At 38.2% G+C, this 15578-nt stretch overlaps 1 protein-coding gene across 1 annotated transcript in view; it reads right to left on the bottom strand.

Moving 5' to 3' along the window:
• opn7b (opsin 7, group member b) overlaps positions 1-10385 on the bottom strand; it is a 159211-nt gene extending 148826 nt beyond the window's left edge. Inside the window, exon 1 of the mRNA XM_034087613.1 lies at positions 10190-10385. The gene's annotated coding sequence lies outside the window, so the exon portion shown is untranslated. The remainder of the gene's footprint in view (positions 1-10189) is intronic.
• Positions 10386-15578: the final 5193 nt, after the last annotated feature.

Raw genomic sequence — 15578 nt, 5'->3', positions numbered from 1 at the left:
CTTTATCATAGATAGAGAATTGCCATTTCCCCCACACACTCTATGTTAAAAACAGATGAATTATATTACCCTTTTTTACATTAGTTTAATAGCAACATTCATTCATCTGTTTTCATCTTATAACTTATTTATCTTAACAGCTATCACTGTAAAAAAAAATATTTAATTTAATTTTACTATACAATATTTATCTTTACATTCTGTTCTTGCATATGTCTTATTATATTTACGTGTATATAGATTTCTGCCTGCATAATTTATTATTCTTAATTTAATTTTGAATTTATTTTATTGTTTTATGTCTTATATAACTATGTTGCATTGTTGGAGGAGCTCGGGACAGATGATTTGCATTGCCATGCCTACACTGTAGCCTATGTGCTATGACATAAATCCTTTGAATCTGAATCTTGGAAACACGTAATTGTTGAATAGATTAACTGCATAGTTAACATGTTGGCCCTCTATTGTCTTTTATAATGCACTCTTACATTTAAAACAACAAAGTTGAATATCTACAGACCTCAAAAAGTTATTTTATGTGTTTTTGTTTATTATTTTTATTAGGGAAGGAGATGCAGTGCCCACCATTTTCTATTTCACCAATGGCAAAGAACAACAGCCTAGAAGGAAAAGCAGGGTGAGTAGCAATGACGAGGTAAATGCCACTCCTAGTTCGACTGTTAATAGCAATGAGGAGGTTGCAGATGTCGACCATGGTAGTGGTGAAAACAGTCTTGCTGCTGATCAGAGCAATATCATTATGATACAAGGCACACCTGAAGAAGCCTTTGTTGTTCCACATGTGGAGCGTAATGACATTCCAACAGTCAATGCTTGTGAGGAGGATGTTGGTTTGGGTTGCAGCAGCCAACAAACAAAACACATTGGAAAACAGGCAGACTCCGCCTCTGTTCACTCTTACACTTGGGCTTTAAACTAAGACGGGTCATACTGAATAGTTTGTGCACACATTTCTAACATGTGATCTTTCTTTCATGTAGGACGCTTGAGGGAAGTTGCAACGCCTCGGCCAATGGGATGTCTTCTCCACGTGAAAGAAATTGAAGGCATCATTTATAACTTGAGACAATTTTCCAAAAGTTATGACTTGTATTGGCTTAGATAGTAATGGATTACATCAAGATCGTATAGAAAAAAATGAAAGTGTAATCCTTAGTTACATAGGAAAAGATGTAATCGGATTAGTTTTACTTTTTTTAATAATAGGGAAACTCAGGATTACAATCTTATTCAAACCTAAAAAGAGCATATATATGTAAAATGATCAAATTGTATCGCTTCTCTGGAAGCGGTACTGTTCTGTAGGCTAATACTAATACTAATACTAATTGTGAATCTATACACCTACTGCCTGAATCTGCTTTATGGTATTATATTATACATTTTAAGTAAAAAAATCATATTAATATTTATTCTCTCCTGTGTTTATTTGCATTGCATTTGATATTGAGGTAATCCAAAAGAAAAATAAAGTTATCAGGTTACATTACTTTTATATCTTGATAATCACATTAAGTTACTGGTTGTGTTTTTGGCAAGTAGCCCTCCCAACCCTGTACATAAGTTATATCATTTTAATTACTGATACAGTTGTTGCACATCTTTAATTTATTTTCTAGTGGACTTAAGTCATACAATGATTCGAAACCTTTACTTTTCATAAAATGCAAGATGTAACTTTCAATGTGGCTTTATCACATTTTCAATGTCTTCTCTTTATTTATCCAGATTGGTCCCATTGAGATCATAGATCTCTTTTTCAAGGGAGACCTGCAGCATATAGGTTCCACATGAAACATAAAACAATAAAGGACATTATACATTATATTTACAGGATACATAGTTATAGACATTTACAAGTGCCCATTGTATCAGCAAGCATTTCATTTAGCCTAGCTTTAAAAACATGCAGAGGAATGAGATTGCTCAGTTTCAATTCTTGCTGAAGATTGTTCCAAGCAAGTGGAGCTGCGCACATAAAAGCTGTCTTACCGAAGACAGTCATTGCTCTTGGCACATCTAACAAGACTACATCATGTGACCTCAGACAATAGCTGCTTGCAACTCTCTGTGTGATCAGAGAGCAGATATAATATGGGAGTTTACCCAACAAAGCTTTATAGATAAACGTGTACCAATGACTGAGCCTCCGTACAGAGAGTGATGGTAAACCTGCCTTGGTATACAGTGTACAGTGATGTGTAAGCGCTTTACAATTTGTGACAAATCTCAGAGCACTGTGATACGCAGCATCCAATTTGCTCAGGTAATTGGCAGGTGCATTCATATACAACAAATCCCCATAGTCCAGCACAGGTAAAAAGGTCACAGTGACTAGCCTTTTCCTGGCCTCAAGCGAGAAACAGGACTTGTTTCTGAAAAAGAAACCTAGCCTAACCCTCAGTTTTTTAAGCAGGTTATTGACATGAAGTTTAAAAGAGAGACAATCATCAAGCCAGATACCAAGGTATTTGTAACAGGCAACAACTTCAAGTTTTGTTCCTTGCGTAGTTACAATATCTAAAACAGGCTCTGGTGTCTTTTTAGCTTTTGAAAAGAGCATTACCTTGGTTTTATCCACATTTAAAAGAAGCTTTAATTCAGAGAGCTGAGTCTGAATAGTGTTAAAAACAGCTTGTAAGTTAACAACAGCCTGAATGGAGGGACCTGCACAGTACATCACAGTATCATCCGCATACACATGTAAAGTAGCTTCATCCACATTATCACCTACACTATTAATATATATGGAGAATAAAAGTGGTCCTAAAACAGAACCTTGTGGTACACCATTAGAAATGTTTAACCATTCAGAAGACAGTCCATCAAAATGAACACATTGGGACCTTTCAGAGAGGTAGTTCACAAACCACCCCACTGCAAGGCTGGATATGCCAATACTGAGTAGCCTCTGCTTTAAAATGCGATGATCAACGGTGTCAAATGCTTTGGAAAGGTCAATAAACAGAGCTGCACAACTCTGCTTATTATCTAAAATAGTAGTAATGTCATTTACCACTTTCATTGTGGCAGTGATGGTGCTGTGTTTCTTTCTGAATCCTGACTGATGTTTAGACAGGATATCATTTATACATAAAAACTCCTTTACTTGTAAATAGATCTGATTAAATAAAGAGTAAAAGCACAATCTTAAATGTTGACAGTTATCATGTTCCTATGCTTATTGTTAATGTAGTGGTGTTATAAACAAAATGTTGTCCTAAAGGAAATTAAGATGTTTTTTATTTGTTGACAAAAGATTTAAAGTTGATGCTCACAACATGTGGGAAAATGTATGGAGAAAAATGTTTCTATTGTAAAACAAATATTTATCTGCATACTGAACAATTTAGAAACTCTCGAAAAGGTATTATCTTCTGTGACGTTACGACCCTGTAGGGATTGTGGGTATTGCACTTCGTAATTACATTCTATGGTATGCTTATGACATTGATGCCAACGTACATGGGACTAGGGGAGACCTTCCTGTTGTTTGCATTGTCACTGATAAATGACAGCGTAGTATTCATTGTCAAGATTTTGTGTTTTTAAACTTGGGACTCTTTTCAGACTGCTACGGCTTGGGAAAAGATTTGAGCCTTAATGTGTAATGTTTTCTGTATTGTATGGTAATCTTATCCTTTCATTTGATAGTCCCATTTGGATGTGATAGCTAACATTTTCAGTAAGCAGTAGACAAAAGAAGTGAAAATATGAATGTAATTTATTTTCAGTATTTACATAAATACATAATTATTTTAACAAATAAAATAACAAAAAACATCATAACAAATACAAAATAAAAGGTTTGACAGACAGCCATGCCCAGCATGGGCCTGGAGAGCTGCAGAGTCCATTGGGGGAAGAGGGGGGGTGGGATGTGGGCAAGAGGAAGAGCAGCCATGTTAACAGTGTTGTGGCTACAGATGTAATATCTAACTCAACATTAGCCATGACAGTCTGGGCTTAGCAAGGGCCTTAGAATACATACTCTAAAAGCCAAATCCAAAAACAGTGATACTGACATTTTCGCAGTTCACAGTCTTTGGAGGTGGTCTTTCAGGCAATTGGCTAGTGACTTTAAAAAAATATAATTTCCCCAAGGGGTGAAATGAACTCCATCTCGCAAAAACAGCCCAGGACTGTTATGTCAACAATGGCACCATTTAGGCTATGAACAAAAGTAGCCATAACACTGTTAACAAACTTCCGGGCCTTGTCAATTTTGTACTGTTTATTAAACTTTAGGACAACATTACAACCTTTTTATTCAGCTCATGCTGCTTTGAGGTACGGCAAAAAAAAAGCCTATTTTCAATATTTCCACCAGATTTGATCATCTTTTATTTAGGTTAAAGTGTATTTAATTTATCCTGATCCCATAATAAGACAATCACAAATAGACAGCAGCCTTTAGCTTGATGTTAGTTTGTGCTGTCAAAGGGATGCACGTGTGACTGTCATTTCATCTCTTTAGTTTTTAAAAAACCAGAACAGTACATCATTTTAAATGATCCTTTAGGGATTGTTTGTCTGAAATGCTGAGAGTTACATTTTGCAATAATACTTCTGCAACCCTGTGTGTAATATGATTAATTCACTTTTTTATTTTTCTCTTGTTTTTCTCTGTAATTAGGAAAATTCTGGAGAAATGGATCTGCTGGAAAAGGACCCCTAATCTGAAAAGTGCACAGCGGATCATCAGGACAGAGCTCCATCCACCTGGACCCCCGAGGTGCTGGAGAAGGACCCCTAACCCCAGCGGATCATCAGGACAGAGCTCCATCCACCTGGACCCCCCGTGGTGCTGGAGAAAGCAAAGCGGCGATCAGGAGCATCCTCCACCCAGACCTCTGCTTACTGCCGTCCTACAGACTTGTGTCTTACTTTCAGAATTTGATTTTGTATGTGTCCTTTCTTTTAATAGATATCTAACGATTATAGCTTGAGTCTGTCTGATTCCCCAAACAGCTGCTTCTATATACTTGCTGCACATACAATACAAATAAACAACTCCATAAACAGACTTCTGCTGATATTTGTGTTACTGCTGGTGATGTTAAATAACATGATTGATTTCCTCTGTCTCAATGATGAAAGTTATAATAATAGAAGACATTAAGCTGCAGAGAGAGGATGGATATATTCTTACCTCTACTTTGTGATAAGATGAAAATACAATATTAAATTGTAATTGTTAAACACATTGTTCATTTCATTTACTGAGGTTTTAAAGATTATTTGCATGTGTACATAAGCAGTGGAATAATAGGGTATCTCTAGGTCATTAAATTGTCTTCAGTTTAATTTTATTAATACAAGAAATAGGTCATAGAAAATGTTTAATTGTGTGTTTCAGCAGAGCGGGGGGCACGGTGCTGCTGGACCTGGAGGTGCTGACCTGGGGTCAGTGGGACATCATCTGGGCAGGTTTAGGGGAAGAAGGAGAATATAAACCAACAAGTCCTCCAACTCATACGACCAAATGGGTCGATTGTTTAAGCCCTTATTACGACCAAATATGTCGTTTGTTCAAGCGCTTAATACGACCTATAATTACGTTTTAAAATTGTCGGCCTCTGGTGCTCCCGTTCAATGCAAACGTTACAGAGGGTTGTTTATTCACAAATAACCCTCTCTGTAAAATCCTAAATGGTAGGATAGTTTGGCCATTAAAACGCTTTATGATTAGATTTCTAGCGAGAAGTATATATTGTACTTTTAGAATCCACGTCCAGTCGATATGTAGGATCTATAGTTTGATAGATATTACGAAGATGATTTGAGGTTTCGTCAGGAGAACGTGTATATGCGGCAAGCTTCCATGTAAAGTTACGGGTTGAAAACAGTATTTCCGGTCTCGCCGTTTTCATAATAAAACCAATGATCAAATGATTTAACAGTGATATCTGCACTACTCATCCACTAAAAAACATCAGTTTATCCTAGTTAATTATACGACATTAATTGGTTTAAATTGTGTACAATGCTTTTGTGTTTTACCCATAGGTTTTTCTCTTTCGATTCTGAGAGACACATTTCTGTTTTCAGAGGTTTTGATAGGCTAAAATCACGCCGCAATGCACGTCTGGATATGGTGTTTATGTGATATGAAATCGGAAAACATTAAAATAATAATAATAATACTTTATTCCGAGTGTTCTTGGTTTTCTCTTTGAAAGTCATCACATAACGGCATTGCAATACACGGTTCGGCTGCATTAAATATTACATATCTGCCCTAGATATGTATTTATAGAGCCCTGATCAGAAGACCTTTTGACAAACTGGAAGAGATGCCGCCAAAACTGAATACGTGACATGGACCATAAATATATCAACAATTAAACAACATCTTCCATTTCTTTTCACACAATACGTCTCCTTGCAGTATCAACACTAATTCGGCTGACTTTTATATTTGATACAATTAGTAGATAGTCTGTATTTACACCATAACGGTGCACAGCTGATAGAAAGGGACTTTTTTGTAGTTTTTAAAGATATTACTGATTTTCTGAACTACCTTTCCAACTCCTCATGCAGTTGACTGTTACAGGTCTATACAAGTTCATGGTGCAATGCATAAGCTTCACATCGAGAGACTGAAACTGTATTTTCCTTTAACGTTCTGTTTTAATTTCACAATAAAGTTTATAGTCATATTATGTACGATATTATTATGTTTTATTAACTAGACCATTGGTCTAAACCGCACGTTATTGAATTTAGTTGTTGAATAAGTTATATTTGATGAACACATTTAAATATTAAGAGTAGCCTACATACAAAATAGGGGTCAATGATAGAAATATAGAATGGAAAATATCAAGAAGATACTGTAGTGATCTCTACAATAAAACAGTTTAGTGCAGGACGTCCAAAGATATTAACAGGAGGATGTGCAAAACAGACAAACTGATAAGGCTGAATTTTACTCAGGTGTAACTAAAGTCTGATTTAAGGGTTGTTTATATTTCACATCATTAATCAGAATCTGCAAAGTAACAAAAATAAATGTAGTAGAGTAAAAATACCAGGTTAACCTCTGAATTGTAGTGGAGTAGAACAAAGTAGTACATGCTGCTGCAACAAAAACATTTCCCAACTTGGGATCAATAAAGTATCTTAACTTAAGATGATCGATGGCTACTGCCATATTTGCTAAATGTGCATCTGAACCTTGACAAGTGCATGTTTCAGGCTTATCAATTAACAACAGGAGGGGTCACAGACATAAGACCAGCTGTTAAATAAAGCTCTTCTGACCTTAGCTGTCATGTGGTATTAATGCTGCCCATTATGGACACAAGCAATTTTCACCCATGTATTAATTATATGTTTTAAATTTGATAACACCAATGTGTTTCGTATCCCCTAAACCTCCAGGGATGTATACAGTTTAATACTGGCAACTTCTAATTGTGGGAAATACGAAAACGTCTTTTAAAACTACATTTCCCAGTAGAAGGAACGTGCCATAGAACATGTTGCGAAACACACAATAGCCAGCAAGTGTAATTCTGGGGGCGGAGGGCCGGGCTGGACCCGTCCAAGTCCAGTTTTGGATAGTCTGGCGTGGTTCCATTCCATTTCAAAGAGCTGTTTGACAGCGTAACCTTGTCGCACTGCCACTCCAATATCCAATCACAGAGCTTGAGGGCTAATCACGGGGTTTGTAAAGCAAGGCGGATGTTGTAGTCCCAAACGATAGCTGGGGATTCTGGGTAGTGTAGTGTCTTCGGAAACTCTGTAGTGTCTAAACTCCGAAAAAAACTATTTGTTTCTCCGAATCGAAGGTTAAAAACACAAAAGCATTGTACACAATTTAAACCAATCAATATTGTGTAATTAACAAGGATAAACTGATGTTTTTTAGTGGATGAGTAATGGAGATATCACTGTGTAATCATTTGACAGTGTGGGGAATACTTCCGGTTTTATTATGAAAACCTCGAGACCGGAAATACTGTTTTCACCCACGCTAACTTTACATGGAAGTTGCCCCATATACAGTACACGTTCTCCTGGTGAGACCTCAAATCATCTTCGTATATCTATCAAACTGTAGATCCTACACATCCACTGGACGTAGATTATAAAAGTACAATATACACTTCTCGCTAGAAATCTAATAAAAAAGCATTTTAATGGCCAAACTATTCCACAATTTAGGATTTTCCAGAGAGGGTTATTTGTGAATAAACGACCCTCCGGAGCATTTGCAATCGACAGGAGCATGTTGTTTCTTACACGACCACTAGAGGTGCTACACATTAAAACGTGACTCTGGGTTGTATTTAGCTGCTGAACAATCGACCTATATGGTCGTTTTTTGTAGGAGGACAGGCTGTTTATAATCACAGCTATTAAGATTAGAACACTACTATTGTTGACAATCAATCTATACAACATGCTTTTGTTCATTTAAAAAACATTGTTTTATTAGTACAGAAAAATTAAGACTTATTTTAAATATGAAATAATATGATTAAATTACATCAGCTATATATAATTTACTTGTTAACTTACGAATGTAACATTACTGGGGGCTAAAGGAACAGCTTCATCTTATTTACCTGGCCATGGTCCTCTAATTCATCGCCGACGGTGATCTCCAAAAAATGTAAAAAGTAAAGTTTCTGGATCCTTTTCAGCTGAGTTAGCTTGTAAGATAATTTGCTAGCAAGCTGCTGGAGCAGCGCAACAGAAAAGCGCGTATCACGTGACGTAAATACGAAGCGCTCCGTAGGCTAGACCGTCTCATTTTGTAGGCCGCTCGGTCCAGCCAACCCGGTCTACGTGGGCTGGGTCCTCCGTGGACCGCGTAGGCTGCGCACTCCGAAGGGTGCAGCCCCTGAATTGAGACACGGCCAGACTGAAGTCACTGTCGAGCCGTTAGTGTCCGACTCCGCCTACTAAGGGCTTCACGGCAACTCTGCAGAATCCTATGGGTGACGTCACGGACCCTACGTCCATTTATATATACAGTCTATGGTAATGACCCATTAGGAAGCTATATGCTTTTGTGAAAGGTGCTTGGTTACAAATGCAATGAAAATACTAAAAAAAAAAAAATCTCTGGATAAGTAGCCGAGAGAGATATTTGATTATCACTTTGTCTCGAGTCAATAACAAACACTTTCATTGAAACCTCCCCCAGCGCAGGAGTGACAGGCCTGAGCTTGTTGTATGTGTGATTGGGATCCACTTTGTTTCCTGTTAATAACGTTGTTTATATATGTTTGAAAACCACTTCCTAGGATTAATCACAAAGATGTATAAAAGTCAAAGAAGTGGTTTAACTTTGAGAAGGAAATCAAATTGTAGAATACACAAACAAGATAATTAAATAAACGGAGCGCTCGTGTATAAAGAAATTATCTGGGATTTTTAAGGTCTGTTTAATCCACATATACTTTATTTTGTTAGTTTCTTTCCTTATTAGTGTATACATTTAATGAGAAATGTACAATTAATCCATGTAAAAAGCTAGAAAGAAAGCATTTAAAAACTTATTTTTATAATTTTGTATGTTTAAATTGTATACGTTGAAAACTATTGAAATGAACTAAACTAAACGTTTGACTCTTACCACTTCATCTATGCGAAGTTATAAACATAAACAAAGGTAGTTTGTTTTCTTTTATTGATGTACAGTAAGAGGACTGTTATGTCATGGATAACCCAATCCACATGACAAATTCCAAGACACTTTCATTTAATATACTGTACTGTACACATATTTCTGTTAACCCTCAGCTAATGTGTGCGTAATAGAGGTTAAAGTATGTAGACTATTAAAAACTTAACAAAGCAGTCCGGTTAAGTCACAGGAAAACAATCAGCCCTCTACCTTTGATAATTACAATTATCACATTTTCTCTAGAGCCGGGATAAAATAGCATAGAGGTCAGCCCTCGATAAAGCCATTTTGACGTTTGTACACACAAAGCCGGTCAGAGCAACAATAAACAGTGAAACCAAAGTCACCGACAAATCACCGCAAGTCTGGACTTCAGTTTCAAGCTTGTTATTCTAAATTAACAGCCTGCTTATATAATAAAACTCTCATTTGGGTTAGAGTAAATTATCCTCTTAGAATAAAATTATTTTGAGTAAGGACCACACTGAAGACAGTAAAGAGAAAGTCAAATCTGCTTACCTTAATGAGAGGGTATGCTGACTAGGGATCATTGGTGTTGAGTCTCGTCCTGATCAAAAATCGTCAAACCTTCCACCATGTGTGGTAACACCATAACTAGAACAGTTGAACACAGACTTGTGCGTAGCCACTGGTAAACTCTGGTGTTCTCGCTCTCAGGCACTCCCTCACACTCAGTCAGTGAGCGAGAGGACACTGTTAGTCAGAAGCAGCTGTGTTAAGGGAGATCCAAGAGACGACAGATAGAGACAGACGAGCGGCTGCCTTGTGCTGCTGGTCTCTCCTCCTCTCTCTCACACGCTCTACTCTCTCTCCCTCTCCTCCTCTCTCTTTCTCTATCTCTCTTCCTCTCCCTTTCCTTCTCACTCTCTGCCTGCAGCTACCACTGTCTCCCCCAGTCTCTGTTGCTCTGCTCTCCCTCTCCACTAAAATCTCTTCCCTGTACACACATGCATCCTCTCCACTACACACCCCCTTCTCTCTCTCACACACACAAACCACTGTCAGTGTCAGCCTTTTATATTTGTTTTTGTTCTTCACAAAGCATGCTGTCATTGTAGATAATGCATTTCAAAGGGCTTTAATATTTCAATCAGTCTGTATTTTATGGTCTCTTTTTTCTTTTGTCCCATTTATCTCACATTTAACATTAACCCCTGGACCTACTACTAGTCAAGCACTCTCATGACAGTGCTTCTCCTCCGGCACACCTAAGCAACCCCTTTAATATTTATTTTGAATGTACAGTATGCACTATGTTCAGAGCACAGGAGAAAGACAGAGGCGTGGCTCTTAATAGGGAGCAAGACCAGAAAGATAACAGTGGCGAGTCAAAGGGAAAATTAGATGATACAAAATGGAAATCTAAAGTGGAGAGTTCTGCCGGGTGGGGTTAAGACTTGTGCACGGATCTGGCTTTGAAGTGCAAATGAAAGCAAAATGTAAGGGTTAATCTTTGCTAGTGCGCACAATTGCTACCAGCAAAGGCACTCTTGTGTTTGTGTGTACACCCTTTCTCCCTAGTCTGTCAGCATGCAATTTAACAATGCGGAGTACCAAAACAGAAGAAAAAAACATTCAAATCAGAGTGACAATTTATATATGCTGTGTAAGGAATATTATAGTAGGCTACTTTTGCATTCATTCATGAATATATTTTAATGAAAATATATGCCTTCATTCATTGAAGAGCTATGTAAGTGGCATACATCAGATGGAGAGACAAAACAGGACGTGAGGCAAAGCTGCATATTGTATAATCTTGATATTGTGACCCGCAAAAGCTGCAAGCAAGGCGTTATAAATGAGGTCCCTGGGGCCGTAGGATTCACGTGGGAAGGTTGCTTAGGTATTAGAAATCCAAAAGATAGGTACAGAAATGTTCCGACATTTTCCGATTCACCAAACATTACCGGCGAGGAAAGTGCGTACGGCACTTCCTACGCCGGTTTCCCTTTATAGATCACAATCGACTCGAAATACGGTGCAGCTTGTGCGGGCTTCACGTAACGCCCATATTTGCCTATAAATAGTCAAAGAAACGCCCATTCATTCATTCATTCTGACTGACTTTATGAAGAAGATCGCAGGAAATGACGACAGAACAGCTAAAAAAGACATCTCACACCGTGTCAGATTTTGGTTATTTTGGGGAGGTCGAGATAAATCATATTGTTTGGTGGATGCAGTTTGAACCAGAGTAGCAGCATGGAGGTCGGATCGACACCAAAATAAATAAATAAGTGGTCCGAAAAAGGCATGACAAAATAAATACACATAGCCTTCCTCAGGCAGTGTGTTTGTACCGGGGACAGGAGACACCCCCTTAATGAGAAACTGTAAGAAATGATCGGGGAATCCCTCCGGAGTGGAGTCATGACGACTGGATCTGAATTATGCTTTTGTATTTGGTGGTTTGTGTCCCAGCTGTGTGCAGCGTCTCTGCTGCAGCCTGTGCATCTCAACCCCCCCCCCCCCCAACTCTATATCCACCACACTGTAAAAAAATACAAGTTGACTCAACTTAAAATAATTTGTAACCCTGTTGCCTTAAAATATTGATTAGGGCCAGGAAAGTATCTCAAGTAATTTCAACTTACAATTAAGTTTAGCCAGGAAAGGATATCAAGTAATTTAAACTCTCAATTACGCTTCTCCAACTTAAAAAACCAAGTTCACAGGACTCTGAATAAAGCAAGTAAACCATTCGGTGAACTTCTTTTTTGTAGTCAAATTAACAAATATTTTTGTTGCATCAACAACTTTTCTCAAATTCTCTCAACTCACCCTTAAGTGTCTCAAACTTAGAATAATTAGTTCAATTGACAAACTGTATAGTCAATGAAACACTGAATGAACTAACTACCCTAAGTCTCATCAACTTATTATTTTTAGCAGTACCAACAAAGTTATTAAAGTTGTTTAAACCTGACTTTATGTTCAGTGAACATAGAAAGTTGTCTGGTCGAGCAATCTTAAATTCAGACAACTTTTTTGAATTAACAATTGCTGTGGCTAACGAATCCAACATTTTCAAACCGGTGAAGTGAATTTCTGAAACAATTAACAATCAAAAACATACATTTATTCATAATGTACGTAGTAACCTTGCAGTAGCTCAAGGCGGAACATAAGCAGCACATTATTAATAGTACATCGAACTATGACTCGAGTAATATATGTTTAAAGGCAACACCTTTCTTTCAAACATCTATCCAACCGTAAACAAGCCAAACTTAGAAACATGCTACAGTTCCGCAAACAGATATTGTATTGTAATATTTACATGGATAAACAATGAAAAGTTGTGCCTTTAACAGAATCTGTATAAACATGTTGCTATAGAGTGCCACAGTCCTAAAACCCGGAAGTAAACTCCTTCCGGTTCCTTCGACAAAAACCAATGCAATTTCTCCATAGGATCTATAAATCTATCGATCATAAATCTATCGATTAGATTTATGATTCGAAAATTAGAAAAGTAGAGTAGACATGTGATATTATCCGGCTGAACAAAACGTGATCTGTCTCTTAAATTAAATGTGTGTCAACCACAGACCTTATTTCCAGCTATTTTCCAAAATCCTATGGAGAAATTGCATTGGTTTTTATCGAAGGAACCCATGCGCAGCTTACTTCCGCGTTTAGGACGCGTCACTGTGGGCACTCTATACTTGACAGATATATTATATATTATTAGGGATGCTCCGATCGCCAATTTCGGGGTCGATCGCCGATTGCCGGAATCATTATCGGCCGATACCGATCGCCGAACCGATCGAGTGGGCGGGGCCTAAATGGAAGATTTAACATCACTTTAAATCTTCCATTTAAAGTGATGTTTAAAACTCAGTTAATGGGGCTCATTCACTGGAGCTTCCACAAACAACAATCAACTTAATTATTACATTCAAATTATTTACATTATTCAAGTTTACATTCACTTTGGATAATAACACGGGAGAAATTAGCGGAAGCGCTCTCTTTTCCTCTCTCCCCCCTCTCTCCCTCTCCTGACAGCCTGTCAGTATCTCATGCAGCTCATTGATCCAGTAATGAGTGACCCGACAATGAAGAATACATATATTTATAATAACTAGTTTAGCTTGTTCCAGAGGTAGATAAAATAGCTAAGTGTGTTAGGTCTAACTCTTACGGTATGTCCACACAGCAGCTTTTCAAAAATCTTGAAAATCTTGGAGCTGGGCGTGTCTGAAAGCTTGGGGATTTTTTTGCGAACAACAACCAATCACATGAATCTCCCGCCCCCCGACATACAAAGCAAAAAACCCCGGGGATTTTATGCGAGCAATATATATATATATATATATATAAACTCCCCAAACAGGCGAAAACCTACCAGTTTCACCCACTGTCTCTGCCACCTCCCACCATGCCTGGTTCCTCCGGTTTGTATCCCGTTAATAGTTCTGGTCGTAAAGAACCGGGTGATTTGCTACCGTAATTTCTCATTTGGAATATGAGGAAATTAACTGCGGTCTGGTTCTCCCTGTGTGTGTGTTTCGCTGCACTTACCGGTCCGGCGGGCGGAGCTGCAGGATTTCTGCTTCACACACGTTGCATACCACTATTTTACTGTCTTTTTCGGACACCTTAAAATAATGCCAGACCAGGTGAAGCCATTTTGGCGAGCTTGTTTGCCGCACACAGAGAAAAGTGTCATGTATTTTACGTCATGCGATCGGCTCTCGCGATCGGCATGTTTAGAGAGCACCGATCGATCGGTAGAGAGTGAGTATCGGCCGATCTCGATCGGTGACCGATCGATCGGAGCATCCCTAGCCTATATATTATCCTTTCATAAAATAACAAGCTAACATATAATTCCAAAATTAACAACAGAGGGAAAATCCAGCACCCTGTTTAAAAGGAAATTGTTAAAACTTTTGTAACGCAGTTTAGCTGTAACAGAACAAGGAATGGAACAAGTCTTGCTGGCTGCCTTGGAGTTGTGCAGCACATCAAATAACCACATTAAAGAACCTTAAGGTGGAACCCAGACACATCTCTCAGCACATCTCTACAGTATATTGTGTACTGAAGGAATTTGTTTCGCAGTCCATAAGCCCGAGCAGAGCAGGTGCCTCCCCCAATGTCTATGATTACCTTCTGAATGACCTCAAAGGTATATTTCAGTCCCTTAGGGTAATCAATGTTGAGGCTGTAAAGTATGCCCATCAGCACAACAAAGCCGGTTGGTACATCTCGCAGCTTGCGCAAAACAATGCGCCCCTCCAGGATCACAGCAACATCCTCAATATTCTTTGGTAGGGCTGCCGGCTCCCGTTCCTCTGTGACGATCAGTACGCCAACATCCACTCCATTTACAGCTGCCGCCTTCTCTGAGTCAGTGGCCTGAATTATATCAGAAAACATTGAATAACTAATCAATCAATCAACAACTTTATTAATCCTGCGAGGGGCAATTGGTTGTGAGCAGCTTATGTCATGTACAGGGAGGAACATACAGGAAGAAAACACACAGATAGATACACCCGGGGGCAGAGATGTGGATCATTCCAATTTACACGATAAGTAGTTTCATAGCATCACAATAAATAGTCAAGTTAAAGGAATGGTATGCTCATGACACTCATTTTTAAATAATTATCATCCGATAAAACAGTCTCTCTCTTTTTTTTTTTAATCCGATGACATTATCAGTGATTTTAAACTGATTATATACCGAAATAACATCAACACTGTGAGCGCCGCCATTTTCCGGACGTGACGTAAACCATGCGTTGATCTCCATGTTATTTACTGTAGTTTCTCTCTTCAAATATGCCTCACTGTATCGCGAAATATTGCCACAATTCTGATAGGAACAATCCACGGAATGCTCGGTTCCATCTGTTGCCAAAAGGTA

This window comes from Pseudochaenichthys georgianus, chromosome 7 (genome assembly GCF_902827115.2).
Source record: "Pseudochaenichthys georgianus chromosome 7, fPseGeo1.2, whole genome shotgun sequence".
In the NCBI taxonomy this organism is placed as follows: domain Eukaryota; kingdom Metazoa; phylum Chordata; class Actinopteri; order Perciformes; family Channichthyidae; genus Pseudochaenichthys; species Pseudochaenichthys georgianus.
This window is presented reverse-complemented; position numbering and strand designations above follow the sequence as displayed.